This window comes from Sus scrofa, chromosome 5 (genome assembly GCF_054392235.1).
Source record: "Sus scrofa isolate SSC_HxYL_T2T_F1_AM1 chromosome 5, Sscrofa_HxYL_maternal_Yorkshire_Landrace_v2.0, whole genome shotgun sequence".
Classification (NCBI taxonomy): Eukaryota; Metazoa; Chordata; class Mammalia; order Artiodactyla; family Suidae; genus Sus; species Sus scrofa.
In genome coordinates this window covers 8,269,763-8,287,968 of record NC_139387.1, presented here as the reverse complement: position 1 = coordinate 8,287,968, position 18,206 = coordinate 8,269,763, and the positions used below count along the sequence as shown (strand labels likewise).

At 41.8% G+C, this 18,206-nt stretch overlaps 1 protein-coding gene and 1 long non-coding RNA gene across 5 annotated transcripts in view; both read left to right on the top strand.

Moving 5' to 3' along the window:
* Positions 1-18,206, top strand: part of TNRC6B (trinucleotide repeat containing adaptor 6B) — a 247,943-nt gene that overhangs the window by 6,472 nt on the left and 223,265 nt on the right. The window lies entirely within an intron of this gene.
* Positions 7,336-11,180, top strand: LOC146403116 (uncharacterized). The gene is made up of 2 exons (XR_014803029.1): positions 7,336-9,354; positions 9,585-11,180. It is a non-coding gene; the product is annotated as an uncharacterized LOC146403116 (long non-coding RNA).

The following is an 18,206-nucleotide window of genomic DNA, read 5'->3' as shown; positions in this document are numbered from 1 at the left end:
GGTAACTCCCTGGAACCAGTTCCTTATCCAAATAGGCTAACCTTCCTTGCTGAGAAACCCAGAGGATCCTGAGACGGTCCCTAAACGTCTGTTCTCACCATCTCCTCTGAGCCATTGTGGCATTAATTTTATTTTGTGTCACTGCTTTTTCCTATAGCAGTTACTTGTATTTATTAGTTTGTATTGTAATCAAGGGTAGTGTTAAAATATTTAATAACTGATAAGGCATGGGAATAGGAGCCTGATGAATTAGAACCGATGGCAACTGAACATAGCTTCTGTGTCCTCATCTGTGTGTACCTGCTGATACATAGCTCTCATTGTCCTGGATTGTGTACTGTTGGTTTTCTCCCTAAGACTGTGAGTTCCATGAAGGCAGGCTTTTGTCTTACTCATCTTTGCATCCCTAAGCCGGCTCCTTACCTGGCCTGTAGCTCCTTACCTGGCCTGTAGTAGGCAGTCTGTAAGTATTTTTAAATCAGTGAACCAATGCTACCTTGTATTTTGATTTAATCTGTATATGCACTACCTTTTATCTTTCCAACTAGAAACTAAAATAAAGTCCTTTGAGGACAGAGATCTTGAATTATGAAGGAGTAGATGGCAGTTTTTTAATTGCCTTCATAGGGAGAATTTCTCCTGAATGAAGATTTGCTTTTAAAAATAACTGTGTTTAGATATCTTTATGGGTTTTCAGACTGGGTCAGAAATGAGGTTTGACTTTAATTTAATGAACCTTTTTTGTTTTGTGGTTTGTAAGCTGACTCTGAAAGCAGTTTCAAAGGAGGAGCTCCTTGGAATTAGTACATCCTCTTCCAGAGTCAGGGGCATATTAGGTTATGGGAAAGGCACTGAGCTAGAAGTTGAAAGTCCTGGCTTGGTTTATATTGCAGAAATATGCTTGAGTATCTACTATGTCCCAAGTACAGAAATGATGGAGAATTCAAAAACTAATAGTTTGAAAAAAATGCAGCTTTAAGACAGAGGTGAAATGATTAATTCTTCCTAGGAAGATTGAATTCCTCTCTGTGCCCTTATACTTTAGTCATTTCTAGCAGGGACTAACACTATATAGTCTTTCTAGACCTGTCCCAGCAGGTTGTGAGTTTCTTAAGAGCAAGACCGTTGCATTTATCTCTAGATTCCCAAGCACACTGTACTGAAACTGCCTTATTGTAGGCACTCAAATGTTTGTTGAATAAATGTCCTGAAATAAAGTACTTAGTTTTTTAGAACCTCTGTTTTTTCTTTCATGAGGAATTCTCTGCCTCAGATAATTGTTGAAATTGCAGTAGGAATAATCATTTAAAACTACTTATATGTGGAGCTCCCGTCATGGCTCAGCGGGTTAAGGACCAGTGTAGTCTCTGTGAGAGTACGAGTTCAATCCCTGGCCTGGCTCAGTGGGTTGAGAATCCGATGTTGGTGAAAGCTGTGGCATAGGTCACAGATGCAGCTCAGATCTGGCTTGGCTGTGGCGAAGGCCTCGGCTGCAACTCCAATTAAACTGGTAGCTTGGGAACTTCTTTTTTTTTTTTTTTTTTTTTTTTTAGGGTCGCACCCATGGCATGTGGAAGTTCCCAGGCTAGAGGTCTAATTGGATAATTGGAGCTGTAGTTGCCAGGGTACGCCACAGCCGCAGCAACGCCACAGCCACAGCTGCATCTGTGACCACAGCTTACAGTACCACTGGATCCTTAACCACTGAGTGGAGCCAGTGATCAAACCCGCATCCTCATAGATACTCAGCAGGTCCGTTACCATGGAGCCACAATGGGAATGCCAGGTCTGGGAACTTCTGTATGCTTCAGGTACAACAGTAAAAAGGAGAAGGAAAAAAAAAACAAACCTGCATATACGTTATACCTCAAATATAAAACATTTACCTAAAAAACAAGTGTAGCTGTAGTCACATCTCACCTGCTTACAACTGTTGGGTTTCTTTGGTTTTGTTTTTTTGAGGGGCCACACCCTCAGCACGCGGAGGTTGCCAGGCTAGGGGTCCAATCAGAGCTGTAGCCCTGGCCTATGCCACAGCCACAGCAATGCCAGATCCGATCCGCACCTGTAACCTACACCACAGCTCACAGCAATGCTGGATCCTTAACCCACTAAGCAAGGCCAGGGCTTGAACCCACAACCTCATGGTTCCTAGACAGATTCGTTTCTGCTGTACCATGACGGGAACTCCAACCTACTTACAACTGTTGATGAGTCCCCCAAACCCTGCTCTCCACCCTCTGGAATATAAACTTTATGAGAAACAGTACCTGATATATCTTGTTCACTGGATGCCCAGGGACGACCCTGTGTCATTTCCTGCTGTTCTCCCCTTTGGTGCCTCTGCTCTTGCTGCACTGACCTGCTTCTGGTTCCTGAAACTCATGTTCCTCCCCATTCAAGGTCTCCTCTTTGCACTTGCTGTTCCCACTGTCTGAAAGCCTCCTACTTCAGCCCTAGTTGATGCCTCTTCAACCCTTGGAGCCCAGTTTACATGTCACTTCTTTAGTGACTTCCTCGTCACCCCGCCCCAGATTAGGAGATGTGCTCCTTTTAAACACTTAGAGCACGTCATATAGTCGTGATTAGATAATCATTTAATTTGTGTATTGTTTCCCTGCTAGAATATAGCTACACAAATAAAATGACCTTGTCTGTTTTGTTCACATTTGTATCACCAGTGCCTAGCACTGCAAATTGTACATAGTAGGTCCTCAAATGAATATTTTTCAAATTAAGTTAGGAAAGAGAACTAAAAATAGTATTAAAAAAAAGTCATTCTAATGGTTTAAATAAATATATGGGGAGAGGGAGGGGCTTTCCCTTTTAAATTGTCTCCAGATTCTTTTTTTTTTCATAATTTCTCCTTATAATAGGTAAACATTTTAATATTATAGAAAGAATATTATAATTAAAACTTTTAATTTGAAAATTTTATCTAGTCACTGTAGAGTTTAATGGGTAGCTTTTTAATCCTTATTAGTAGAGGTGGTCAGTATGGTTGTTTCTTTAAATGCTTTTTTATATGGCAGGGACTCACAGGACCACAGTTTCACTGAACTTTTTTTTTTGTCTTTTTTTGTTGTTGTTGTTGTTATTGTTGCTATTTCTTGGGCCGCTCCCGCGGCATATGGAGGTTCCCAGGCTAGGGGTTGAATCAGAGCTGTAGCCACCGGCCTACGCCAGAGCCACAGCAACTCGGGATCCGAGCCGCGTCTGCAACCTACACCACAGCTCACGGCAACGCCGGATCGTTAACCCACTGAGCAAGGGCAGGGATCGAACCCGCAACCTCATGGTTCCTAGTCGGATTCGTTAACCACTGCGCCACGACGGGAACTCCTCACTGAACTTTTGAGTGCCTGTGCTGAATGCTGTGTTAGCAGCCAGGGCTTCAAGGATGGCATGAGAAGAGAGCCTTGCTGCCGAGGAATACACAGTGAAGTGGGCGAGGCAGACACCTACAAAGATGAGTGCCATTTGATGCAATAAAATATTAGTGTAGGAGTTCCCATCGTGGCGCAGTGGTTAACTAATCCGACTAGGAACCATGAGGTTTCGGATTCGGTCCCTGCCCTTGCTCAGTGGGTTGACGATCCGGCGTTGCCGTGAGCTGTGGTGTAGGTTGCAGACGCGGCTCGGATCCCGAGTTGCTGTGGCTCTGGCGTAGGCCGGTGGCTACAGCTCTGATTCAACCCCTAGCCTGGGAACCTCCATATGCCGCAGGAGCGGCCCAAGAAATGGCAAAAAGACAAAAAAAAAAATATTAGTGTACATATTTGTGTATATTAGTATACATATATAGTAGACAGACAAGGGAGGAGGAGGGATGAAAACTCATCAATACAACTGGAGGTCAGGAAGTCCTCTCCAGCAATATTTATGTCTTTTTAGGGAAGTTCCCAGGCTAGGGGCTGTACTGGAGCTGTAGCCACCAGCCTGTGCCACAGCCATAGCAACTCGGGATCCGGGCAACATCTGTGACCTACACCACAGCTCGTGGCAACGCTGGATCTTTCAACCCACTGAGCGAGGCCAGGGATCAATCCCACATCCTCATGGATATTAGTCGGGTTCGTTACCGCCAAGCCACAGTAGGAACTCCTGCTTGTCACTTCTCATTAATATACTTACTTGCTTGAGTACAGTCCCTATAACCATGCAAATGATTTCAGGTGGAGTTAGAAAGTGGTGACTCATTTAGGAGTCCCCGTCGTGGCTCATCAGTCAACAAACCCGACTTTGAACCATGAGGTTGTGGGTTTGATCCCTGGCCTCGATCAGTGGGTTAAGGATCCTGCATTGCTGTGAGCTGTAGTGTAGGTTGCAGGCTCAGCTTGGATCCAACATTGCTGTGGCTCTGGTGTAGGCTGAAGGCTACAGCTCCAATTCAACCCCTAGCCTGGGAACCTCTGTGTGCCGTGGGTGAGGACCTAAAAGGCAAAAAAAAAAAAAAAAAAAAAGAAAGTGGTGACTCATGACTCATTTAAACTTATCTAGGAGCAGAGAGTGAAGGAAGTGACCTCCAGATTGCCTGAGGCAAGTGCTAATCTACTTGGCAGGGCCAGATACTGAACCAGTGAAAGGGATGAAATCAGAAAGGATTATTGAGAAGAACCAACAGGTGCATACATAAATATACACATTTCTACAGCTTGAAACTTTAGTTTTACTTACCTGTCATTAAGTGTTTAACTGAACTAGCATTAGTTTAATTCGATTCTCAACTGTAAGTGAAGAAGGGAAGTTCCATTGAGTGGACATTTAGTCCATTTCCTTTCACTTAACAACTCTGCTTTCAAGCCTCCTTCTGTCTTTCTCAGCCCTATTAGGTCGAAGCTGCAGCTCGTATCTGATTGCTGGCCCAGGAACTCCATATGCCTCAGGGACAAAAAAAAGTTCATGTGCCCAATGCAGAGTGAGGCCAAATAAACCCAAACGTCAGAGTTTGGAGCAGAGAAAGGTTAATTGCAGGGCCAAGCAAGGAGAACGGGTGGCTCATGCTTAAAAACCCCAAACTCCCTAACGGTTTGGGGAGAGAAATTTTTATTGGCAAAATCTGGGGTGAGAGCTTCAGAGTGAATGGTTTTCTACTGATTGGTTAGTGGTGAGGTTACAGGGCGGTGCTCCAGGAATCTGCACTCATCCTCAAGTTGCCTTCCGCTGCTTGGGCGAGGGCCTCAGTTTTGCAGAGTAACTCAAATGTTATGTATATTCCTGGAGTTGGAACTGGGATCCTGCCCCACGGCTGCACTGTTGTTTCTTGATTGCTCCTCCCTTAATCTCTGCTTTTCCTCCCTTCAATTAGCAACTGTTTGAACCAGCCCTTTAGAACTCAGGGAAGCTCTTGGAGGCTGAATGAAGCCTATTTTCTATAAACAAGAAACGGGGGACCCAGAAAGGATTTGTACCTGGAAGCCACAGGGTCCTGCTCAGTTTCACTTTTCCCCAATTCTCCCCAGCTCTCGCCCATCTTTCATTCTACCGCTGTTGTTTTCAGACACAGGTGTGGGATGTCCGAATCTTATTGGCTAACCGGTGTTTCTCAGATTTTCATATTCAGAGCTTGATCGTTTTCAGAATGAGAGGCGATTAATCTCTGGAAGTGGTAGTGCTGATCCTGCTCAGAAGAGGATAAGTGACCTATTGTAATGTCGATCGCTACACATTTCTGTGTGTTCATTTATTGACCTACGTTAGCAGGGGCTAAGGAGATAATGAATGGTAGGGAGAATGAGAGCAGGGAGGGTAATTTATTTCAAGATTTTTGGAAAAGAAAGGAAGGAGAAAACGGAAGCAGGGGAAGGTTGAGAAGGCAGCATCTTAACGTAAAGATAGAAAATCGGTTTAAAGGTGTAGGAAGGACCCAAGAGAGAAAGAAAAATTCAGACTGCTTGAATGGAGAAGGTAGCAGGTAGTTTATGCGACAAAGCCAACAAATTCCTCGCAAGAGCAAAGGTGGAGTGATAATTGTTAGTTCCTCAACTAGAGAAGAGGGAGCTGTCCGGAGTTAGTTCTCTCTTGGATACCTTGAGCTCAAATCAAGTTTATACTACTTTGTTTTTTTTCTGTGGCACTCAGCAGAATGATTTGCATACAGTAGTGAAACTCAGACACCTCTGATTCAGCCAGAACCCAGATTGGGACTTGAACCCATGGTTTTTGTTTTTTTGCTTTTTAGGGCCCCACCCACGGCATATGGAGGTTCTCAGGCTAGGGGTCTAATCAGAGCTACAGCTGCTGGCCCTCAACACAGCCACAGCAACACAGGATCCGAGCCGCATCTGCGACCTACACCACAGCTCACTCACGGCAATGCTGGATCCTTAACCCACTGAATGAGGCCAGGGATCGAAACGGTAACCTCATGGTTCCTAGCTGGATTCATTTCCGCCGCGCCATGACGGGACCTCTTTTTTTTTTTTTTTTTTTTTAATTAGAATCACTCACCTGGTTCTGGACTTGCGAGACTTAGGTTCTTTGTGTCTCAGTGCAGAACGAATTGAGCGAGAGTGATAGGCAAGAAATAGGTTTATTAAGTTAGGAAGCTTGTGAGGGATACAAGTGGGTAGGTGAGGAGGCTCTGCCCCAGAGATTTGGTGGGGGGGGGGGGGGCGGGCTACATTTTTGTAATCCAAGGAAAGCAGGGAGTGGGAAAAGACTGCCACCTTCCTCATTCTTCAAGTAGACGGCAGGCTTACTTCACTGGCTCCTCCTTGTTGGCTAAGAGGTCAAACTAGGACTGTCAAGGTGCTTATTCAAATCAGCAGAAGGGTCATAAGACAAGATAAAATATGTTGAATCATCTCAAGTTTCTGTATAATGCAAGTCTCCTACTTTTTTTTTTTTTTTTTTCCTTAAGGTCTGCACCCGAAGCATATGGAAGTTCCCAAGCTAGGAGTTAAATCAGAACTGTAGGAGTTCCCATTGTGGCTCAGTGGTTAACGAATCTGACTAGGAACCATGAGGTTGCAGGTTTGATCCCTGGCCTTGCTCAGTGGGTTAAGGATCTGGTGTTGCCGTGAGCTGTTGTGTAGGTCGCAGATGCGGCTCGGATCCTGTGTTGCTGTGGCTGTAGCTCTGATTAGACCCCTAGCTTGGGAACCTCCATATGCCGCGAGAGCGGCACTAGAAAAAGGCAAAAAGACAAAAAAAAAAAAAAAAAAAAAAGATCAGAACTGTAGCTGCCGGCCTACACCACAGCCACAGCAACACGGGATCTGAGCTGCACCTGCGAACTACACCACAGCTCATGGCAACGCTGGATCTTTAACCCACTGAGTGAGGCCAGTGATTGAACCCGTGTCCTCATGGATGCAAGTTGGGTTCGTTATCGCTGAGCCAAAATGGGAACTCTGAGGGTCTCCTACTTTGGAATGTTATCTTTCCTATAAATTCCTGCCCTTGGTCCTAAGGATTATTATCTTGCTGAACTTGAATACAGGCCTCATTTTATCTTTCACTTAATGGCTTGAGGTGCTGTTATTTATGATTTTATAGTTAAGCTGTGTTCTGATGGCTTTCTTGAGTGGATCATTAACTTACAGTGATCTCCCTAGGTTTCCCTGTCTGTGATCCCCTACTGAGACTTCTATAACTACCCATGCAACTATCCTCCTCTGTCCCTATCAGTAGATGTAAGCAGTCTAAGAGATAAATCCATAGGGTTGGAAGAAGATATTGATTATAACCTTAAACTTGTTCCAGGAATTCCTGTGGTGCAGCGGAACCATGAGGTTGCAGGTTTGATCCCTGGCCTCACTCAGTGGGTTAAGCATCCGGTGTTGCTGTGAGCTGTGGGGTAGGTCGCAGAAGCGGCTCGGATCCTGCATGGCTGTGGCTGTGGCATAGGCCGGCAGCTGTAGCTCTGATTAGACCCTTAGCCTGGGAACTTCCATATGCTGTGGGTGCGGCCCTAAAAGGACAAAAGACCAAAAACAAGCAAACAAAAAACTTGTTCCAGTTGCCAGATCATATTATCTGTGATTTATGACAAATGAACATGTGTATTAATTCTATATCTTGTGAATAGTACTGAGACAGGAAGGAAGAGAGCAGGGCACAACCATTAAAAGAACGCCACAGCCCTTAAGAATAAGACATAAACTGGTCAGAACCAAGCAGGCTCAAGATGGTGGAGGAGTCAGCCTCCTGTCAGCCTTGAACCTCACTGTACACTCATCGTGATGCAGGAGCTACATGACACACCCCCAGGTGCCATGACAGTTCCCACGCTGACCATAAGAGGCTAAAAATGGGCAGTGGCCAATTCCTGGAAATCCCTGCCCCATTTAGTTGGAATAATCCTTCCACTCATTAGCATATGAGATTACCCAACCCATAAAAACTAACCATCCCAGGTTCCTCGACTGCTCTCGCCCTCTGAGATGGTCTGCATTCTTGCTTATGAATGCATCTCTCTCTGAATAAACTGGCTTTCACTTTACTGTGGCTTACTCTTCAATTCTTTCCTGTGGGGAGCCAAGGACCCTCACTTAGCTGAGACCTAGGACCTCAGGATGCTCTAATACCCCATTCTCTTGCAACAGCACTGTTACATTGTATTCTTTCCCTAAAACATTAAGAACTTCAAAAAGTAGAAGAGGTCCAGGCTTCCTAACATGGGCCCAGGTCAGCATATGGAGGGAAAGGCCTTTGAACAGCTCTCTGCTGGGTTCCCACGTGGAGGAAGGAGAAGAAGATAAAGCCGAGGTCCTCCTAGGAGCTGGACGTTTTTCCTTCTGTAAAAATTGGAGACTGTCTTGCTGATGGTGTGTCATGCTCAGTAATAATCCTTTTCATGAGATATTTTACCCAGATGTGTATCTCCTTGGGACTTCTAAATATAGGACTCCACCTAGATGTGCTGTGGACAATACATTTTAAAATAAACTTTTCACCGAGTACTCTTGTGTCAGCCTTCTTTTCTCTGTAAAAGTTTTATAATTATCGATTCTCTGTTAAACCAAGCAGTTGGGTCTATGGATGGATATGAAGAGAGAAGGTCTGTTTACGTCCCCACCTTCCCGATATATGGCGGAAACACAGGCCCACAGGGAAAACGTGACTTTTAAAACACCAAGAGAATTGGTGAAAAGGCTCTTTGTGGAAATAACAAAAACAAAACAAGTGAATGAAAATGCAGAAGACATCACATTTCGAGCCAGTAAGAGCTGGTTTGAAAACTTTAAAAGGGGGACCCTGTGCCCCACACAGCTTGTGAGGTGGCCTCAGCACATTGTGACACTACCCTGAGCTTCCCGAACCTGCCAGAGCCAGGGCTCCACACTGATGCAGCCTGTTTGCTTTTGAAGCACATGTTCTCTAGACTTCTATTTACTGCACTTAAAAAAGGTGTATTTAGGGAGTTCCCGTTGTGGCACAGCGGAAACGAATCCGACTAGGAACCATGAGGTTGTGGGTTTGATCCCTGGCCTCACACAGTGGGTTAAGGATCCGGCGTTGCCATGAGCTGTGTTGCAGGTTACAGATGTGACTCGAATCTGGTGTGGCTGTGGCTGTGGCATAGTCCGGCGGCTACAGCTCTATTTAGACCCCTGGCCTGGGAACCTCCATATGCCGAGGGTGCGGCCCTAAAAAGACAAAAAAAAAAAAAAAAAAAAAAAAGTGTATTTAATGTCATTTTCTCTTGTTTGCCTTTAACCTCCTATTTTCCAGATCTTGGGTTTATCATTCAGGGTGCCTTTCAAAACGATAATGGTGGAGCCTGGACACCACCTATCTTTCACTTCCCTTAAGGATTTGTTCATGCTTTTGGGTGCCATCATTGGTAACCATGCTCCCAGTGCCTGCATCTCGAAATCCTGAAACACTAAATTTTGAAACATCGCAATATCTTTTAGCTCTTTTCTCTATGGCTTTGGACTTTGAGCCTCTCATTTTTGTTTCATGCCACCGTCCTGTTCCTGAGTCATCTTCAGACTATGCCTAGATTATTGAAGTGGCTTCCTATCAGTGGTCCTGCTCCTAATGTCTCTCCAGAAAACATTTCCTACATATTTGCTTCTTCTCCCTTCTTTATCAACCTTCCTAATTCTGTGAAATCCACATCCCCGCGTCTCAGCCAGATCCTTTAATGCCTCCATCTATCAACATTCATTCCCTACTTTTGAATCTTTGCCTTCTCCCATGCAGTCTTTTCTCTGTATTCCATATGATTTTCTCCCTTTTTGTCCCCATGATTTATAAGGGCTGTGCTTTATGTAAAATATTCTTCCTCGTTTCTGGATTCCAAACCATTTTCCTTCTCGCTCAGAAAGCATTCTCTAAACTGTCTTCCTGGAAGTTCTTCATTATTAAAGACTTCTTCCTTTGGATACAGGGTGTTTGTTTTTTGGGCTTTTTTGGCCTTTTTGTGGGGGGTGTTGACCGCACCTGTGACATGCAGCTGTTCCCGGGCCAGTGATCCACCCTGAGCCACAGCATTGACAACGCCAAACCCTTAACTACTAGGCTGCCAGGAAACTCTGATAGGATTTGATTATTGATATGATTGTGATTCTAATGAATCTAATAAATAAACTTTGCTAATTTCATTCATTACTTCTGGTAGCATTTTTGTAAGGTCATTTTGGTTTTTTACATACACAATTATATCATTGACAAAGACAATTTTACTTTCTAATCTTCGAGTTCTAATTTTTGCCTTATTGTATTGGCTAGGACCTCAAGTACCATAATAGAAATATTATAACATGAGTAACAAATGTTGGCAAGGATGTGGAGAAAAGGGAACTCTTGTACACCATTGGTGCGAATGTAAATTTGTGGACCCGCTACGGAAAACAGTATGGAGTCTTCTCAAAAGACTGAAAATAGAACTACCGTATGACCCAGCAATTCTATATCTAGGTATATTTCTGGGGAGAAAAAAATACTAATTTAAAAAGACACATGCACCCCCATGTTTATAGCAGCATTATTTACAATAGCCAAGATATGGAAGCAGCCTAAGTGTCCATCAACAATGAATAAACAAAGAAGATGTGGTCTATACAATGGAGTACTACTCAGGGGTAAAAATTAATGAAGTTTTGCCATTTGCATCAACATGGATGAACTTGGAGGGTATCATGCTTAGTGAAATGAGTCAGAGAAAGACAGATACTGTATATCACTGATATGTGGAATCTAAAAAATAAACTAGTGAATATAACAAAGACTCAGAGGTACAGAGAACAAACTAGTGGTTATCAGAGGGGAGGAACAAGATAAGGGTAGGGGATTAAGAGGTACAACTACTCTGTATAAAACAAATAAGCTGCAAGGATGCATTGTACAGCAAAAGGAACATTGCTAATATTATAATAATTATAAACAGAGGATAACCTTTAAAAACTGTGTTGTACTATATCGCATACATGAAACTTATCTAATATTGTACCTCAACTGTACCTCAATTTAAAAAAAGAAAAAGTGAGAGTTCCCATCGTGGCGCAGTGGTTAACGAATCCAACTAGGAACCGTGAGGTTGCGGGTTCGATTCCTGCCCTTGCTCAGTGGGTTAAGGATCCGGCATTGCCATGAGCTGTGGTGTAGGTTGCAGACGCAGCTCAGATCCCGAGTTGCTGTGGCTCTGGCGTAGGCCGGTGGCTACAGCTCCGATTGGACCCCTAGCCTGGGAACCTCCATATGCCGCGGGAGTGGCCCTAGAAACAGGCAAAAATAAATAAATTTTAAAAAATAAAAAGTGATATAAATGGGCATCTTTGCCTTTTCCCCAGACTTCAGGGGAGAGCATTGTACCCTTTAGCGTGATGTGAGCTGTGTTTTTTCTAGTTACTTAGCTGAATACTCGAGGAGTCCCTGCAGATCTCAGTTCTTTTCTGTGCAGCTCTCTCTCCAGTACTACTATGCGCAAGAAACTCTGGCTCCCTTGGATTTCCCAGAATCTCAGCTCCAGGTCCTCAGCTAAGGGACATCTCTGAGTTTTGCCAGGACTCCCCCTCTCTGTGCTTTAGCCTGGAAATTTTGCCTGGGGAGCAAGTTGGGACAATTTCAGGGCTCACCTTGTTTGTTTACCATCTTTGAGGAATCGCTGACCTTCCTTGCCCGATGTCCAGTGTTTTGGAAACCATTGTTTTATATATTTTGTCCACAGTTTTTAGTTGTTTCAGGTGCAGGGGTACATCTGATCTCTCTTACTCCATCTTTTCTAGAAGTGGAAGTCCTGCCTTTTCTTAAAACATCTGAGGCATTATTTAGGAGTTGCTTCCAGAGTATGAGATATTCTTTGGAATTTCCGTAGGAGAAAATCTTCATTCTTTCAGAGTGGATTTGATTTGGGGAGCAACCAAAAGTTATTTTTCAGGTCTGGTTAAATGATTTGTTTGGATAATATTGTTTGGGGTCCAAAATGCGTTCGAAGTAATGAGGCAGATTTCCTAGTGTGATTTGTGAAAAACTGTTTTGGAAGCAGAATAGGAATTGCAGAATATTTTCAGTGATGGCAACCTGATTGAGATAAATATAAAACTTCTTAGGGGTGTGCATCTTGAAAAATACTTTAATTTGAATGTTTCTATATATTTGTTGGTATATATTTATATCAGTTCATTTTCACAACTGGTGCTTAGCTCCTTAGTACGCCTTCTCGAATTGTTTTTATGTGATATTCTCTCTTCAACTTGATTACAGATTCACTGATATTTGGATACTTTTGTGCATTTCCTCAGTACACTGCACTCTTAACTGTGGAAGCTCCTTAAATCATGATGGTCAAACTAATATCTGTGTAAGGAAACTAAGATCACCCTATCAGAACACACTGCATGATATAAAAGTATGTAAAATTGAGTATTGATACCTGTACAGCGTTATTAATGCCTTCATGATTTTAATTTTTTATTATTATTATTTGTCTTTTTAAGGTCGCATCCAAGGCATATGGAGGTTCCCAGGCTGGGGGTCGAATTGAAGGTGTAGCAGCCTGCCTACGCCACAGCCACAGCAGCGCCAGATCCGAGCTGCGTCTGCAACCCATATACCACAGCTCACAGCAACGCCGAATCCTTAACCCACTGAGCAAGGCCAGGGATCGAACCAACATCCTCATGGATTCTAGTCAGATTTGCTTCCGCCAAGCCATGGCAGGAACTCCATGATTTGAATTTAAAGTTATTTGTCTCAGATATTGAACCGGTATCTCTGTCTTACGCTATAGGAATTATGTGAATGACCTAGTTCAAAAAGATGCCTTGAATCTGGATCTGTTATGTAATTAACCAAGGAATATTCTTAGAACCTGGTAGATTAGTATGTATACTGGATTATATGCAGCCTTATCACAGGGTATAATTCTTTGGTGGGGGGGGTGAAATTCTTTTCCCACAGTCTTTGTTTTCTAGCACCTGAAGGTTCCATTAGTCCCAGCCTCACCCCTCCCTTAGCAAACAAGGTCTTTCTCAACATGTTCTTAGTGGATTAAAATCTTAGATTTTTAGCTTTCCACTTTGATTTTCTTTAACTTTGTACTATTAGTTAACCAAATCTATAGCTTTAAGTTTCTTTTGTAGTAAATCTTGTAATAGTGAGTTGGAAACTCTTCCTTACAGGACGTCCTCTCCTCTCGCTCTTTATCCTTGATGTTCCTGTATCTGAGTATCTTTTTGTTGTCCTCTTGTTTTTCTCTTTCTTCCATTTCTGTTTCAGTAAAAGGGAGATTACAGTGGGAGATTTTACTTGTAAAATCAAAATTTACCTTGCTGTTTCTAACTTATAATTGATTTAGAGTTTCATATATCAGCAGTTTTCTCTTTTCAGCTCTTTCTGATGATGGCCTATTTTTCTTGGATAGTATGAACCACAATTTAGTTAATAATACCTGTAAAGCTAGCATTATCCTTTGTTTCCAGGATGTAGCAACAATCATATTTACTACTAATGCTGCTTTAAGTAGTGCTTTGAGTTATTTTTCAGTCTTTAAGTATAACTTTTTTTCTTCTCCACCCCACACATTTATTAAAAGGGATTTTCACTGCTTCCCCATCTACCAGTTATGAAGTGAGGTTCCTATTTGGCTGCATTGTTTCTAGCATATGAGAGAGAGAGTCAGGGAGGATGGAAGGATTGGTGTATAGTAAAACAAAGCAAAACAAAACAAAAAACTGATTTTTTTTCATGTAGATTCAAAGGTTTAAAATATAGTACTGTATTTATATTTTTTTAAATGTTCATTCTGTCCCTATTTTTCATGTGAACTCTTCTAAATGACTCTTTATTGGAATTAGTTATAGGTTTTTAGTAGTCCTGTGTCTTAGTTCTTACTTTAATCTGGCTTCATAGTTTTCTTTCTATAATAGAGACCTTTTGAGTTTTGCAAGCTTTGCTATCATTTGTCATTTAGTCATATATTATCACAGAATTGATACATAACTGGGCTAAAATATATAATTTTCATTACTTGTACATGTTCTGTTCCTTGACTTCTATTTTGTATTCAATTTCTTGATAACTGCTTGAATTCTGTGACTTATTTTTGATTTTCATTCTTTTAATGATTTAAATTGGTACTTTTAAAATCTATGTTCCTTTTTGATACATTTAAAGAAATCTCATGCCCTTGTTTTTTTTGTTTTGTTTTGTTTTTTTCAAACATAAAAAGAAAAAACATATTGACAGAGGTCTGCTTTTTTAACTTTACTATCTTTACCCCATTCTGATACCACTCTTCTGCCAAAGGCTAATTTTAATATTGCTTTCAGTGGGAGGTTGACTTGAAATAATGTTGATGTGGTATAAAATATTTTAACTTGTAATTATAGAATTATAGATAGTCAAATGAGAGCATTTTAAGTTATAAGTTTTAATTAAAAGTTAAATTCAGGTTAAATTAAAAAAATAAATTAACATTTTAATTTAATTAAAAACTAAGTTCAAATTAATTTATAGAATGTTTTTAGAAAGAGGTATATATTTCAGTAGAGGTTGACAGGACCATTTTATTTATTTATTTATCATTTTTATTTACTTATTTTTTATTACTCAGATGAATTTATCACATCTGTAGTTATATAACGATCATAACAATCTGATTTCACAGGATTTCCGTCCCACAAGGACCATTTCAATAAAAACTCATTTTTAGGTTCATGGTCCCTTACTGGAAACTCTAAGGGCCAGCTGTGTTTTAGAATTCAGAAATGTGTTTATTTTTTGGAAAGCTTATAAGATACATTTGCCATATACATGTAATGCTCCTGCAAAGTCAGGGGTAGCATTTCATGGTCAAATACTTCAGTATTTCGGCTGCCGAAGCTATGACTGTTCTTACTCTAGTAGGTAGACTATAAATAGTCTCATGTCAGTTCAGGTCAGATTTTGCTGCCAGTTAGGTTCAGATTAAATGTTGCCATTAACGCATATTAGAAAAATTTTGGTTTTCCGAGGTTTTTTGGTAGATTTTGGAATTGTGGCTTAGGGATCATGGACCTGTATTTACTTTCTTAGCTCTAACATTGGGTTGCTTTTGTTACCTTGAGAAAATGAAACCTGCTTTTCTTTTTTTCTTCTACAGGATATGAGATTAAATCTGTTCTCTCTGGGCCAGTTAATAGAAATTAGGACACCTCTTCACAAAGCTCGATACCTTAGGCAGCTGTCACTGTCACGTGACACTCCCTACACGTCACCGGCTTTATGTTGTGAGTCTGAAGTGCTTCGTGGTAATAAATAGTAAGGAAAAGAGATTTAAAATGTGCGGTATTCCATGTAATACATACCCGGTCTCGTATACAGTGTGATTTCAGGAGGAGCAGCATGTTTTCTGTGGACCGACCTTTCCTATTATCAGTTAATGCGGTAGCTTAAAAAATAATTCTTTCTAGAATGAACACATGCTAATGGTAAAACAAAGATCCAAATGGTACAAAAGTGGTACAGAAGTATAAGTAAAAAGTAGACTCTCTCTCCTGTCCTGTGGTGCCCTTCACTCTACCAGCTTTTGACCACTTGTTTTGTAGCTCTTCTAGGGGATTAGATCCTTTTTAAGTAATTTTTTTCTTTCTTTTCTTTTTTTTTTTTTTTTTTTTTGGTTCAGACTTGCCAGGAGACAGTTTGGGAAATTCTGATTCTAACCCAATTTAGATTAATTTTATGTTCATTGTATATTATACTGTGGAGATGAGTTTTTCTGTTCTGGCTGGCTTGTATACATTGTATTCCTAGAGCTCTTTGTTCAGACTGCATAGTTTTGAGATGTTAAACACACCTTTTGAATATTAATTGTTCCAGATTGAAAGCATCTGAGTATTATCCACACGCAGAAATAGAAATTCAATGAGTTATTGATTTACTTAACAAAAAATAATTTCTCAGAAGTGAAAACCGATACATAGTATTTGACAGTGCACATTTATGTTTCAGGAGCACTTAGTTTTAAGAGGCAGGGTGTTGGCCCATTGGCCAACTCAGTGATTCTCAAGGTAAGCATATGGGTGGTGGGATCTAGGCGGTCCCAGCAGTTATTATCAAGAAACTGTTTATGTTCTTAAATCTGTAATAAATATAAGCGCACACACTATCTATACATGAATGTCCTTTTGGGAAAGTGTCAATTTTTGTTTTGTATGGAATACAGATTGTTTTATTGTTTAGTGAGAGAAACAATGAGATAGAAATTGCTGGGACATTCCAGGAGACTCTCCAAAGAGTGTTAGGAGAAAAAAATTGAGAACTACTTTTCCTAGGTCGTAATGAGGCTGATAGATGTGTACCTTTGTAAACGAGGGCCTATGAAATAAGTATTGGCTGAAATTCAACCCGAGTCATTCGATTTCAGTCATTTGGTCCATCCCTATGTGACACTTTCCCATCCTAGTCATCCCACCCTGCTGTTCCCACACTCACATATACACAGGGTCTGGGCTATTTTCCAGTTTTTTTATCTGGCACCATACATATGGTACAGAAGAAAAACAATAGCCGGGTTGCTTGTTTGCCAGCTTAGAGACTCCTTGTTTTTGCCGAGTGCATATAGGCTGCTTTTTTTGGTTAAGGTCAAGGATGTCTCTCTGTCTTTGTCCTTTTTTGGTGAAGCTTTGTTAGGATTCAACATTCTGCATTGAGCAGGAGGTTCTCCTGACATGGTTGTGACTTGTGGGAGCTGGACTAGAGATTTCTAGGGACTTTATGGCAAAGCTTTGGCTGGTAGAGTGTAAGACCTCTGTCCTTTTAATAGGATTTTGGAGGGACTGGGAGCTAGGGTCTGTGGCATTTACAAGAGCCTCCAGTCATGAAGGGAAATGACTATAAAATATAGTAGAAATAAAACTACTGGAGTTCTCCCTATGGCACAGCAGGATTGGCAGCGTCTTGGGAGTGCCGAGATACAGGTTTGATCCCTGACCCAGCACAGTGGGTTAAGGATCTGGCATTGCCACAGCTGTGGCTTAGGTTGCAACTGTGGCTCAGATCTGATCCCTGGCCCAGGAACTCTATATACCTCGGGGCAGCCAAAAAAGAAAAACTGCTAAGTGGGATTAACATAAAATAATGAGCCAAAGTTTGCTATAAAGTCAGGCAAAGAAAATAGTTTCAAGTTGTAAAAAGCCAATTAGCGCATTAAAGAATAAAAAATATCAAATTAAAAAAAATGGAGCTGATTATCTTAGGCAGTTAGGTAGAGCTTAGAGTAATGGAGTTATCGTCTCTGACGGGAAATAATTCAAGCTAATAAATAAAGGAGTTCCCTGGTGATCTAGTGGTTAAGGATTCTGTGTTCCCACTGCTGTGGCTAAGGTTTGACCTCTGGCCCAGGAACTTCCACATGCCAAGGGCATGCCCCCCCCAAAAAAGTAAATAAAGGCTCTAAACATGGAGAAACTTTCTTCTTTGTTTAAATTTTTGGCTATACCCATGGCATGCAGAAGTTCCTGGGCCAGGGAGTCAACCTGAGTCAGAGCAGTGACACCACCAGATCCTTAACCTGCTGTGCCACCTGGGAATTCCAGAGAAGCTGTATCTTTAGAGTTTATGAAGTCATTACATTTTTTTTTTTTTTGCTATTTCTTGGGCCACTCCCGCGGCATATGGAGGTTCCCAGGCTAGGGGTCCAGTCGGAGCCGTAGCCACCGGCCTACGCCAGAGCCACAGCAACGCGGGATCCGAGCCGCGTCTGCGACCTACACCATAGCTCACAGCAACGCCGGATTGTTAACCCACTGAGCAAGGGCAGGGACCGAACCCGC